The following is a 14,673-nucleotide window of genomic DNA, read 5'->3' on the forward strand; positions in this document are numbered from 1 at the left end:
GAATTTATTCTGATGCCATATTTGTCAAGGAATTTTTTTCCCTTGTTATAGGACAACTGGCATCAGCTTTATAAGGTTTTCTTGCCTTTCTCTGGATCAGCACAGTGGAAACACATTAAGGATATAAATTGAACCTGATGGACTCATGTCTTTTTTCAACTTTATGAACTATGTAACTAATGAAGTCATCAGGCATTCTGGGAACTGTGGCTGCTCTAAGTCTAAAGGACGATTTATCATTGATTTACTCAGTGTATTTTGCTTTGAATTGTTGTAAAATATTGTGTAGCCCATAAAATTCTTAAAGATTGTGTCTTTTTAGAGACGAACTCAACTGACACTGACTTTCACAAATGGCAAGTATATTATGTGCTGAATTTATTAAATGCATTTTTTCCAGTGTTACCGCAAAAAAATTGCATTCTAGCACCACACACTTTTAAGTTCAAATCTAGGGACATCCCCTCCCCTCCATCCACACATACCTTTTCCCCTCATCCATCTATTCCCCTCCTTGGTGTAAATTGATGAACAAGTGTTTTTTTAGCCATACTAACAATTCTATGTATTATATGGTTAATTTACTATCAGGGCACAGGCCATGAAATAGACAATGATAAATCACACACTGGGAAAAACAGTATATCATTAGCTTTACCAACATACATATAGCACAAGAAACTAAGCAAATTATATTCCTTCCCTTATTTAAAGGGAACCAGTTAGCTTCCTTATGCTGTGCCAGTACCTGTCGGGCATTAGGTCATTGTGCCCTTAATAAAGGGGTACTCCCACCCTAGACATCTTATCCCCTATCCAAAGGATAAGGGATAAGATGTCTGATCTCGGGGGTCCCGCCGCTGGGGACCCCCGCAGTATTGCATGCGGAACCCACCTGTTTTTTGTCCGGAACCGCTGGAGGGTCTGAGTCGCGACTACGGGAACGGAAGTCCGTGATGTCAGGACTCCACCCCCGTGTAACGTCACGCGTGTCCACTCAATGTAAGTCTATGGGAGGGGGCCGCCCGAGATCAGACATCTTATCCCCTATCCTTTGAATAGGGGATAAGATGTCTAGGGTGGGAGTACCCCTTTAAGTCTCCTGACTGTAGTCATGCTGCCTCCACCCTCCTTTCCAGCCACTAAGGCTTGACTGACACTTGAGTTTCGGGCTTTGCATGAAGTTCCCAGTGCTCAGGATGTCGAGCAAGCCTAAGTGGCTGGGAGGGAAGTGGAGGCAGTATGACTACATGCTGCTGTGGCTCGGCCACCAAACCTACTCTCTGTCCATGGGCATTTTTCTTGGATACCAGACAATAATATTTATTAATATCTTCTAGAGTGAATAGGACAAGCAGATTTGTAACACATGATATATTAGTAAATTACTTATATTGATAATTGCCATATATAAAACATGATTTACCAGAACATGGACAGCCCTTTAATATCACAAATCATTGGGCGCTTAGGAGCTTGTATGCAAAGACTTCAAAGAGGTTTTCATCTAAAAATAACACCACACCTTCCATGGTTTGTGTGTGATAATACACCTCGGCTTTATTAGGCCAGGATTCCACTGAGGTTTTTGTCTTGCATTTTTTTTTAGGCTTAAAAACACCAGATAAACTGCCACTGATTTCCCTGTGTTTTGGCATTTTTTCTGGCATTTTTGCCTTTGAGGGGAAATTGCATTTTTGGGCCCTTTGGCATTTCTTTCAAAATTTGTTGGGTACCCAAAAAAAAAAGAATAAAAAAAAAATCCAGTAGGGATGGAAAAAAATTTATTTAACAAAATTTTTTTTTTTTTATAACAACATTTTTTATTAATTTTTAAAGAGGGACCAATTTATGTGGGCGGGCAGGGACCTAAAAATGTAGCTGACAATAATAAAACTGTAGAAAGGGGCAATGTAGAAAGGGGCCATTTAAATGTAAAATTAATATATTTTTTAAAATATTTTCTTTAATTTTTATTAGTAAAGTATTTTAATAATGTGTTTAATAAAGTTTGTGTGTGTGTGTTTCACTTTGTTTTCCCTCTATTTTTTTACATTTTTTAGGTAGTACTACTACTCCCAGCATGGAAGAGACTGTTCCTTGATGGGAGGAGTAGTACCTGTACTAATAGACAGATCGTCCTGGGTGTCACTTCTGACACCCAATGCGATCGTCCTATCTAATGCAGAGATGAGGAGCTGTTCTATACAGCACTCGCATCTCTGCTCTGTACTCTGGCCGGCCAGTGATGTGAATAGGAATTCACCTCATTCATTCATATTTTCTGCCCAGAGTGGTGATTGGCCGGATAGTTGCAGCCAATCCCCGCTCTCAGTGGGAAATATGAATGAGTGATGTGAATTCTATTCATGTCACTGGCCGGCCAGAGTATAGTGCAGAAATTCAAGCGCTGTAGAGAGCTGCTCCGCATCTCTGCAATAGATAGGAGGATCGCATTAAGGGTCAGGAGTGACACCCACTGTAATCTGTCCTTAACTGCAAGTACTACTACTCCCAACATGGAGCGCACACTGTTCCATGCTGGGAGCTGTAGTACCTGCATTAATAGACAGATCGCAGTGAGTGTAACTTCTGACACCTGTTGCAATCTGTCTATTAATACAAGTACTAAAGCTCCCAGCATGGAGTGTGCTCCATGTTGGGAGCAGTAGTATCTGCAGTTAAGGAAAAATCACAGTGGGTATCAATCCTGACACCCGCTGTGATCCTCCTTTATAATGTATAGATGCGGGCGGACGTCCACTCTTCTATGGTCCCCTGCACTGACATACTGTATATATACACCTATTCATATTTCCCATAGAGAGTTGTGATTGGTTGGAACGCCAAGATTTTCCCGAAAAAAACGCCAAAGTGGTTCTTTTTGAAAAACTGCCAAGGAGCCAAAAAGAGTTGAAAAATGCCAAAAGGATAAAAAAAAAAAAAAATGCCAAACTGAAAAACAGCATTTTGCAGTTCACTATTGACTTGCAGCTAACATCTGTCCGCGGCAAAATGGGTGTTTTTATCGCTGTTGTTGCATGAAAAACCTCAATGGAATCCTAGCCTTATAGTAAATGTTATGAGTTGTCATAACAGACAACCTGTTGACAAAAGATCTAATGATGCAATGAAACTCTGCCGTCTGTCTCTGCCGTCTGCAAAGCCAGAGGCATCATTGAAAATGTAGACTGCATTCGAGGGGTTGGCCCACCAACAGCATTTCACAGAACGGGTGAGAAGTATCATTGCAGGGGGTCAGACCGTCAGGATCCCCAGAAATCTCAAGAATGGAGATCCCTGCGTGCCTCTTATGAATGGAGCCGAAGTTCACTTGCCTAATCGCCACTCCACGCCTTTCTAAAGGACCAATGGAGAAAAGCAACCTCCTTTACAGGGGAGGTGGAGGATACTACAAAGTAAGATGGAAGAAGAGAGATACACTGAGATGCATAAGTGATATATCTCTCCCCAGTGCTGGATATACAGCTTACACTGCTGAGGACAGCTCTGTAGTATTTTTCATGCTGCTGCTGGCTCTATGGCCATGCGCTAGAGAGATAGAGGAGCCGGATTTCTTCTTCTCTGTGTGTTAACCGTATTGGAAACATTGTAGTGGTCTCAACCCAGTAGCTCAGAGACAACAGAAAATTAAAGATAGACCACGGAGATGGAAAAACTGATGAAAACTTAAGCGATATAATGGTCAGAAATAGAGCTACTCCTCATGGACACACATATGATGACAGCCTACCTTGAAAAGTCAGCTAAAGGTGCCGATACACTTTAAATTATATGAACTGTTTAGTACATTGTAAACAACTATGAATGTACAACTCTCTCAATGCAGTTCTATTACTTTAAAAGCCTAAACTTAGCCCAGTCTCTCTCTGCGCCCCTCCCTAGTTCCCCTCTAGGAATATTTGCGAAGATTTTTATATCCAATTTATACAAAAAAGGAAAACTGCCAAATAATTTTCCTACCAGAGAAAGTTTACAAAGACTATGATTTGCCATCTAAATTATAGGAACAGACAGGTGTCAGTTCAAGGGCATTGCGGGAGGAGGATTGTGCTGCTTGTGCTAACCCCAGCTGCTCTCAAACCTCAAGTAGAATCTGTAATGAGCGACAATGCTCTTAAGCTCTTCATTGGTAGCCCTAGAAACCGGCATTGTCCTCCAGACTTCCATGTCACCCCATGAAATAAGGCATTGGTTCTATCACAATCTATTACCAGTGAATAAAGACCATGGGGCCTAACCCAGATTGAAAGAAACTCAAGTGAATGGCGAATCAACTCCATTAGTACTCCAGTATGCAGCTAAAATATACAAAATGTACTAAGTTAATGCAACAACTGTGAAAGCCTCCCATAAAAATGAACTTTTATCAATATCAGTTTGTATTGCACCGTTGTGTTACCCACTGCGCAAATGATCTTTAGTTATATGTGTTACTGGAAAAGTTGGTTGAGAACTTAAATTTCCACAACGATAATTCTCAGGATGTCATCCAGCTTTCCTACAGTCCAGAATATCAAATCAGTCTAGTTATGTAGTCCTGTAGGATAAATGGTTGGATAGAATGTTTGGGTAGAAAGCTTGATTGTAACAAACTACCTGAATAGTGGAGAAGTATGGCTGGGTTCACAGTTCCCCTCTAGCACAGTTCCCCTCCGGCATGCACCAGAGGGAAACTGATGCTCGAACTGATCCCATTAATTTCAATGGTACAGTCCACGATCATCCAGCCTCTCAATTCTGATGCCAGATGGTTGGATACGCCGGAGAGCACTGGACAGGCGGACGCAGTTTGCTGAGTTCCCCTGTCGGCTGTTCAGAAACAATGGACGCCGGATGCCACACAACTGATGACAACTTGTCATCAGTTGTGGCATCAGTTCCATCCAGATCTAGGCTGAGTTCACCTATGCCGGATGTCGTACATATGTTAACCCAGCCAACCCAACCCAACCCAACTGGGATGTGTTTTTTCTTTTCCAACTATAAATATTGCCCCGCTGCACATGAGTGCCTAAAGGAGCCCAAACTGAGGGAGCTTGTAATAGTTGGGGATTTTGTTATAGGGTGTATTCACACACATTGGATACACTGCAGATTTGTTGCGGACCAACAATTGTGAATTTTACCTGGCAATCAAAACTATATAGGAATTGCCTTGTAAAATATGCAGTTGCAACTACAATTTTAAATCCTCAACAGCAAATTTGAGAACGTCAGATCCACGACAGATTCTGTGTATGTGAATACTCACATATTTTACAGGGGTTTCTATTGATGCCTATGGATGTAATTGGAGGACTGTACACAGACAGAGTAAACTGCTGAATAAGTGGACACAGCACTCCTCAGGGGAACACCTCAGACCTAAAACTCTAGCAATCGAGCAGTCAGCATCTCTCAGTTACATATCAGAAGAGGTAGGCAGATGTAGCATTAGAGAAGTCCTGTCTGTCAAACACTCTCATCCAGTTCTTGAAAAATAGCTTCATCAGGCTTATTCACACATCAGATCTGTTAAAGAAAGATCTGCCAGTGAAAATTAGTTGCACAGATTTTAATGGAGTTGTTTCAGCAAGCACATGGATTTCAGCAAGCTCCATTCAGATGTATGGGACAGTTACACAAATTTCTGAAACACATCTACGGTGTGCCAATACACACTAAGGTTATGTTCAGACACTGTATTATGGTCCTTTTATAAGCTGAAAAACTGCTCTAAAACTGTCTACTTTTGAGTGTACATGTCGTCTAAAAGTGAACCTATCTTTAAATGATTTAACATTTGACAGTACTTCTATAGGGCTGAAAACACACATCTGCTGTTTGTGTACGCAAAGCACTCACAAAAAAAAAACATACTCATCCCATGGCTTTTTGTGGGCCAAAAAGTTGTGGCTGAGTGTTAACCAGAGCCGGTTTTAGACAATGTGTGGCCCTGGGCATAAAATTAAAAGTGGGGCCCCAAACAGGGCCGTTTGAAGGAATTTTGGGGGCCGAAAGCAAAATATACATGGAGGCCCCCCCCCCCCCCTCACCCCCTTCCCACCTTATGCACACAAAACCTACAGGAACCACAGCATAGCCATACAGTTTAAGTTCACCTACACTTTATATAAATAAAAAAGGAGGTAGATACCAGCTGTACACAGGATATATACCATATAAGTGATTATATACAGGACGATATAGAGGTATATACCAGCTGTACACAGGATATATACCATATAAGTGATTATATACAGGACGATATAGAGGTATATACCAGCTGTACACAGGATATATACCATATAAGTGATTATATACAGGACGATATAGAGGTATATACCAGCTGTACACAGGATATATACCATATAAGTGATTATATACAGGACGATATAGAGGTATATACCAGCTGTACACAGGATATATACCATATAAGTGATTATACACAGGACCATATAGAGGTAGATACCAGCTGTACACAGGATATATACCATATAAGTGATTATATACAGGACCATATAGAGGTATATACCAGCTGTACACAGGATATATACCATATAAGTGATTATATACAGGACGATATAGAGGTATATGCTAGCTGTACACAGGATATATACCATATAAGTGATTATATACAGGACCATATAGATGAAGATACCAGCTGTACACAGGATATATACCAAATAAGTGATTATATACAGGACCATATAGAGGTATATACCAGCTGTACACAGGATATATACCCCATATAAGTGATTACAGCTTCATGAAGGAACTCACAGGTCCTTTTCTTCTCTGTCCGACTCAGACCGCCATGATGTCTTCTTCCAGCCAAAACTTCATCTCTCTTCATCTGCAGAATAAACATCTTAGACTCTGCATTTTTCCAGTGCTCTCCTTAACACTACACAATCTCCTCATCTATAGGCCTGTAATAATGCCCCCCTTCGTGTCCCACTCAGTAACAGAGCAGGTTGCCAGATATGTAGGTAGGTCACCATTCCCCAATCATGGTGCCTCCAGCTGTTGCAAAACTACAGCGCCCAGACGACCTCTGGCTTTCCGGTCATGCTGGGAGTTATAGTTTTGCACCATGTTTGGGTAACACTGATGTAGGTAGTTAGGTAGCCAGGTACATAGCTAGTAGGGCTGCACGTTATGGGGAAACTGTGCGATTGCGATTATGAAACTAAATATTGCAATTTCAATATTATAAACAAATAGTAAAATCCTCCCATTTCATGTCCAATCTCCCCATTTTACATATATTCCCCCATTTTATAACCACCACCCATTTCACATCTTCCCCGTGTCATTTCTATCCCCCTTAATCATATTCTCCCCCATTTCATTTATATCCCCCCCCTTAGTCACATTCTCCTACCATGTCACATTCTCCCCTTCCCATCCCTACCCCCTGTCTCATCTTCCCCCTTGTCACATTCTCTTCCTATGTTAACATTCCCCCTCCCAGTAGACAGGAAGTGCCCCCAAATTAGACCCCCAGTAGGCAGGTAGTACCCCCAGATTGCCCCCCTCCCCCCAGTATGCAGGTAGTACCCCCAGATTACCCCTCCCCTCCAGTAGACAGGTAGTAGCCCCAGATTACCCCCTCCCCCCCCCAGTAGGCAGGAAGTAGCCCCACATTAGACCCCCCCAGTAGGCAGGTAGTACCCCCAGATGAACCCCCTCCTCCCCCAGTATGCAGGTAGTACCCCCAGATTAATCCCCTTCCCCCAGTAGGCATGTAGTACCCCCCAATTAACCCCCCCAGTATGCAGGTAGTACCCCCAGATTAACCCCCTTCCCCAGTAGGCATGTAGTACCCCCAGATTAACCCCCCAGTAGGCAGGTAGTACCCCCAGATAAACCCCTGTCCCCCCAGTAGGCAAGTATTACCCCCAGATTAACCCCCTCCCCCCAGTAGGCATGTAGTACCCCCAATTAACCCCCTCCCCCCAGTAGGCAGGTAGTACCCCCAGATTAACTATCTGCCTACTGGGGGGGTTAATCTGGGGGCCCCAGAATCCCCCCCCCCGTAGGAAGGTTGTTCCCCCAGATGAACCCCCTCCCACCCAGACCCAGTAGGCAGGTAGTAGTACCCTTAGATTATCATTAGATAATGGTACCCGCTCTGCTGCTGCAGTTGCCAGAAGGAATTCAGGCGCTGAATCAGGGCAGAACCTTGCTTGCACTGTTCCTATGCGCACCGCGCACGTCACGCTCTAGGGCAGGCGTCTGGACATAGTAACGACGGCCCTTGAATTCTGGGAGCGTGACGTGATGTGAGCATCACCGCATAGCTGTACGGCACTGGGGGTGGATACATCCTCCTGAGTTCACTTCCCGGCAACTACAGGCTGTAGTCTACAGGTGAGCTGGGGCGGGCACAAAAATAAGAGCCGGAGGCCTGGCCCCAAATGGTAATATATTGTACCATCAATGCTGTCACATTCAGCCAATATAGAAACAAGGTAGTAAGCGCTCCATAGAATAATATTGTTGAGCCCAGGGAGCCAATTATATATAAGTTAAAACTGCTCACCCTGTGTGGTTGTGTAGGCACATACAACACAATGGGACAAGTATGTAAAAGAAGATGGTCGTCTGCTGCTCTCCGGAGTATATGTGGTAGTGGATGTAGGGCTTCAAAGGATCCCGGCTCACGGCGCTGATTGACCAAGCAGGAAGATATGCTTAAAAGAGGGTTTATTGACCAGAATGCAACGCGTTTCGCTGCGCATGCGCAGCTTCCGCAGGCATCAGATGCCTGAGGAAGATGCGCATGCGCAACGAAATGCGTTGCATTCTGGTCAATAAATTCTCTTTTAAGCATATCTTCCAGCTTGGTCGATCAGCGACGTGAGCGGGGATCCTTTGAAGCCCTACATCCACTACCACATTCAGCCAATATAGGCAGGGTGGCATGACAGGAATGTTTCTGGTGTCATAAACAATCAGGGGCACAAACCACAAGGAATATTTCTCCTTTAAAAACACACAAAATATTTATTTGCATGGTTATCAAATAATCCCACTACAATGGTGTGGAATTCATATTGCCCGACGCCCGGGGCATGTAGTTCTGGGTACCGGACAGGTGAATTGTTTTGGCTGCAGAGGCAAACAGGCAACCAGTGACAGCAATTAAGCAGATTTACAGCTGCAGCTATCCCTGTGTGCCCCACCACAGAAGAAAACTACTACCCTGGAGGGCAGGGAATGATCAGCAGCAGGTGTTGAGTTAATTTTCTGCATGTTCCCTTAAGAAATGCAGGGGAACAGGGCATGACATCACGTACGTCTAAGGTCTGATCAGTCCTGGCATCCCTGATATCTAGTAGCAAGAGAAACAAGGAGAGCGCTCCATAGCATAAAACCACCTTCGGGTAATCTAGTATATTAACTAGAAACCCTTATCATCGGTGGTTGCGTGTCCCCACACACAACAATGGTAAGCGTGGAGGGGTAATAATTCCCGGTCTGCAGCCTTCCCAATCACAAAACTAGAGAGAACAGAGACTTCCAAAGAAGAGAGGGCTTGTATGGCGCTGACCAGGACCAGAAGCATAAGGTAAACCTGCTGTTTTTACCTTATGCTTCTGGTCCTGGTCAGCGCCGTACAAGCCCTCTCTGTTTTCTCTGATATCTAGTAGTGCAGGGAGCAGGGGGAGGAGTGGTGAATATGGGCTAGGCCTGGCCATAGCCGCAAAATCAGGGGTGAGTCCCCTCTAGAGCTTCACATTGTGTTAAGTTGCAGGCAATGGGTCTCTGCTGCAAGTGGAATTCCAGTGTGAAATTCTGTAGTGTGAACCTAGCCTAACAGTGCGGTCATAGCAACCACACATGCACTATCACTTGCAGGTGCCTGGAGCATTAGGCTTCTTTCACACTACCGTCATGTTTCTGCATTTTGACAGCTGTTTTTCTGCTGAAAGAGGTCATGAAACAATAGACAAAATAACTGAACATAACGATGATGATGGATGACTAATGTCTGTTATTTTAATGGACATTCTGTCAAAATAACGGACATGTTCCATCCATTGTCACCTGTTATTTCATCCGTTATAGTCTGTTATTTTATGTCTCTTATTTTATTTCCATGTTCTGAGCATGTGCAGTACAACTAACTGATCATAAGGGACGTTAAAATAACGGGCACTAACAGATGTCATTCGTGAACATCTGTCACCCATAGACTTCAATGTAAAAGTTTTACCACCTTTATTTTTGACAGTAAAAAAATTAGTACATGCCCTGTCTTTTGTGCCGTCAAAAATAATGTCGTTAGTCATAACAGGACATAATTGGTGCTGAAGGATGGTCAAAAAATCCCATTGACATGAACGGGATATTTTGACGGCAATATTAGGGACTTTCAGACGGGAGTTTGTGACAGAAGATTTTGCAGGGGGATAATGGTAGTGTGAAAGAGGCCTTATACAGGTTATGTCCTGCTCAAACGTTGTTGTGTAAATGGAAATGTCCACATGAAAAGCATTTATTTACATTTGCTGATAATTTTTAGGGAATACTCACGCAAGATCAGCCATAAATGGAAGCATGATTTATCGCTGATCCTTTTCTTAAATTTACATAGACACACATATGTATGCATAGTAATGATAATGGGCCTGGAAGGAAAACAGTCATCCTGTTCACCCACACTAAACCCAATACGCTAGGTTATACTATGGGGAAACAGGAGTCTGATGAGGGGTCACTGACTAAAATACATATCTTAGGTCCTGGACATGTCTCTCCGAATATCCTCTTCTATCTTCACTGAATTGTGTGCTTGAGGCAGGCCCTGACAGCTCAATTCGCTGGTTACGTGAATGCTCAGTTGGCGCATGCGCTCACATGACCAGCAGCTTGAGGTCACTAGGATGTAGAGTTACAATAAATATGCAAATTTAGCTGGCGGGTCTGCCTCCAGCAGGCAATTCAGAGAAGAGAGAAGTGGATCTTCGGTGGGACATAAGTTAGACCTAGGGTACGTATTTTAGTCCGTGACCCCTCATCAGTCCCCTGTTCGCCCACAGTATAACCCAGGATTACCTTTTCCTTTAACCCCTTAAGGACCCAGCCCATTTTCACCTAAAAGGAGTAGTCCAGTGGTGAACCCAGTGGTGAACAACTTATCCCCTATACTAAGAATAGGGGATAAGTTTGAGATCGCGGGGGGTCCGACCGCTGGGGCCCCCTGCGATCTCCTGTACGGAGCCCCGACAGCCCCCGGGAAGGGGGTGTGTCGACCTCAGCACGAAGCGGTGGCCGACACGCACCCTCAATACAACTCTATGGCAGAGCCGAAGCGCTGCCTTCTGCAATCTCCGGCTCTGCCATAGAGATGTATTGAGGGGGCGTGTTGGCCGCCGCTTCGTGCGGAGGTCGGCACCCGCTATCTGGCCGGAGAGCCTGGCCCCCGTACAGAGAGATCACAGGGGGCCCCAGCAGTCGGACCCCCCGCGATCTCAAACTTATCCCCTATCCTTAGGATGGGGATATGTTTTTCACCACTGGACTACCCCTTTAAGGACCAGAGCATTTTTTGCACATCTGACCACTGTCACTTTAAGCATTAATAACTCTGGGATGCTTTTACTTTTCATTCTGATTCTAAGATTGTTTTTTCGTGACATAGTCTACTTTATGTTAGTGGTAAATTTTTGTCGATACTTGCATCTTGGTGAAAAATCCCAAATTTGATGAAAAATTTTTAATTTTAAGATTCAGCACTTTTTTTTACTTTGAAACTCTCTGCTTATAAGGAAAATGGACATCCCAAATAAATGATACATTGATTCACATATACCAATTTAGACCTCAAATGTACATGGTGTGCTCTCACTTCTGAGCCATGTTGTGCGCTTGCAGAGCACTTTGCATCCACATATGGGGTATTTCCGTACTCATGAGAAATTTTGTTACAAATTTTGTTTTTGTTTTTTCTATGGGGCAATATCAGCATGTTAGTGTAAAAAAAAAAAAATTTACACTAACATGCTGGTGTAGACCCCAACTTTACCTTTTCATAAGTGGTAAAAGGAGAAAACTGTGTAAGGGGTAACTGTGTAATGGTATGTGGATATGTAGTGTTTTACTTTTTATTTTTTGTAGGTGTAGTGTTTTTAGGGTGCATTCGCACAGGCAGGAGTTTACAGCGAGTTTCCTGCTGGGAATTTGAGCTGTGGCGGAAAATTTAGCACAGCTCAAACTTGCAGTGGGAAAATTACTGTAAACCCCCGCCCGTGTGAATGTACCCTGTACATTCACATTGGGGGGGGGGGGCAAAACTCCAGCTGTTGCAAAAATATAACTCTCAGCATACCCTTTGGCTGTCTGTGCATGCTGGGAGTTGCAGTTATGGCACCAGTTAATATGAAAACATTATTTATCCCCTGAAGTACCCCTTTAATTCTGATCAGAAGGTTGGTAGTGTACATTGGCCCTAATGCTGCACCTGCTTGCTATGCATTTCAGCTGGTAAAAGGAATCCTTCCCCCAGACAGTCTTTTTTTAGATAGCAATTTCTGCCCAGGTATTTACAATCTATGATACAGGAAGGTTAGATTGAGTAGAAATGGTATTTCCTCTATACATGGGTTTCAAAGAAGCCACAGAAGATGCTTCCATAGTGCATAGGTCAAGACTTATGAGTAGCGGGGATATCTGATTTCTATGAGCAATCTTCACTTTAGGTGGAGGATGAAATTTATTGGGTTTACTGCTTTATTTTTTCTAGAGCAACGTATGCTTGGCTTATCTGATGGATGTCTTGGTGACAGGTTGCCTTTCACGTATCACATACCACCTCAGCGGCAGTTCAGGAATATGGCATTTTCACATTTATGGATAATTACAATAATTACAGCATGCAGGACATCCTATTCAAGATAACTGTGATCAAGAAAGCCTGCACCCAAGCCAAATTCACCATTAGGTAACAGAGACACTTGCCAAGGGCACAGTGTGACATTAAGCATGGCAGCTAGCTTTTCCTCATTAATCCACTATTTTACTGCGATTAACTCTGATCAATGGAGTGTAAATCAGCGATGGAGAAATCGTTTGCAGCCACGCAGTTTCATATACCCAGTTCAGCTGTTCAGAGCTGAGGATTCATAAAATATGCACTACTGATGATAAACTCTGAATTAAAGTAAACATTATGAGAATATGATTATTCCATTATGAGAATATGATTATTATTACAACATGTTGAGCTCTTCAGTTTGCAAGCTGTGGTTTCTGTGGAACAAAACATCCTACAGGCCTTAACAACTAGTATGTTAGGAGTTGTAGTTTACCTGGAGAACCATAGGCTGTACATCACTGCTTTAAAGGTGTTATCCAGGGAAAAACTTTTTATATATATCAACTGGCTCCAGAAAGTTAAACAGATTTGTAAATTACTTCTATTAAAAAATCTTAATCCTTTCAGTACTTATGAGCTTCTGAAGTTAAGGTTGTTCTTTTCTGTCTAAGTGCTCTCTGATGACACCTGTCTCGGGAAACGCCCAGTTTAGAAGAGGTTTGCTATGGGGATTTGCTTCTAAACTGGGCGTTTCCCGATACAGGTGTCATCAGAGAGGACTTAGACAGAAAAGAACAACCTTAACTTCAGAAGCTCATAAGTACTGAAAGGATAAAGATTTTTTAATAGAAGTAATTTACAAATCTGTTTAACTTTCTGGAGCCAGTTGATATATATATATATATAAAAAAAAAGTTTTTCCTGGAATACCCCTTTAACCTTTTGTATCGCCTAGGTTTTTATTTACTGATTGGAGGTAAATACTGTAACATATTCTTTTTTTTAATCTGTTACTATTTTCAGATTGTTCTTTTTGTATATTATTATGGAGGTAAACCAAAAGAAGGGCTCAATTATTGAGGATAATAGAATATGTCCCTTGTGGATACGAATCTAATAGGTTCCCCATCAAACCACACTGAGACAGTATAATGCAAATGTATATAATCTTTATTACCAAAAAGGAACATTTGATTTAGTTACACCATCCTGCCTATAAATTTACAGGAAAAAAGAGTATCAAAGTGGGAAACCGTCTATGGATATTTTTTATGTATTCTCACTTTGATGCTGTATATTTATTATGTGTTTTGGACACTGTTACTGTGTCACCCTAAAAGAGGTGTGGTTTGGCTGAAAGGGGTAGTGGCTTAGCAGGAAAGCCATGGCCTAGTTTATAGTGCATCAAAATTGCACCAAAATTCTGACATAGAATGTTAGTACAAAGTATACCACCCAATAGCTGGTATGAAAAGTTAGACAAGTCTAAAAGATGCACGAAAGTTATTCATCAGAATGAGCCACTGTAAAATATTTGGCGCATCCATTTGCACTCTCAGTCTTGTGGTCCATATTTGGTAAAAATAAAAATAAAACAACTGTAAATTTCAGCTGTTATTCTGCCATTTTTAACCTTTTAGGCATCTTTTAAATGTTTGTTTTTTTCAGACTTGCTTTTATATTTTTTATTTGTGATAAAGGAAATGTTATTATGCAATTTGCAAACCAACTCATTACTGAGAAAAAAAACAGTCCATAAAAAATATGAACGAATGTTCCAGAAAACTGATCTTTTTAAAGATGTAAAAGGCAAAAAATGGACTTTGGGCCAAATTTCACGGCTA

This window comes from Hyla sarda, chromosome 11 (genome assembly GCF_029499605.1).
Source record: "Hyla sarda isolate aHylSar1 chromosome 11, aHylSar1.hap1, whole genome shotgun sequence".
NCBI lineage: Eukaryota > Metazoa > Chordata > Amphibia > Anura > Hylidae > Hyla > Hyla sarda.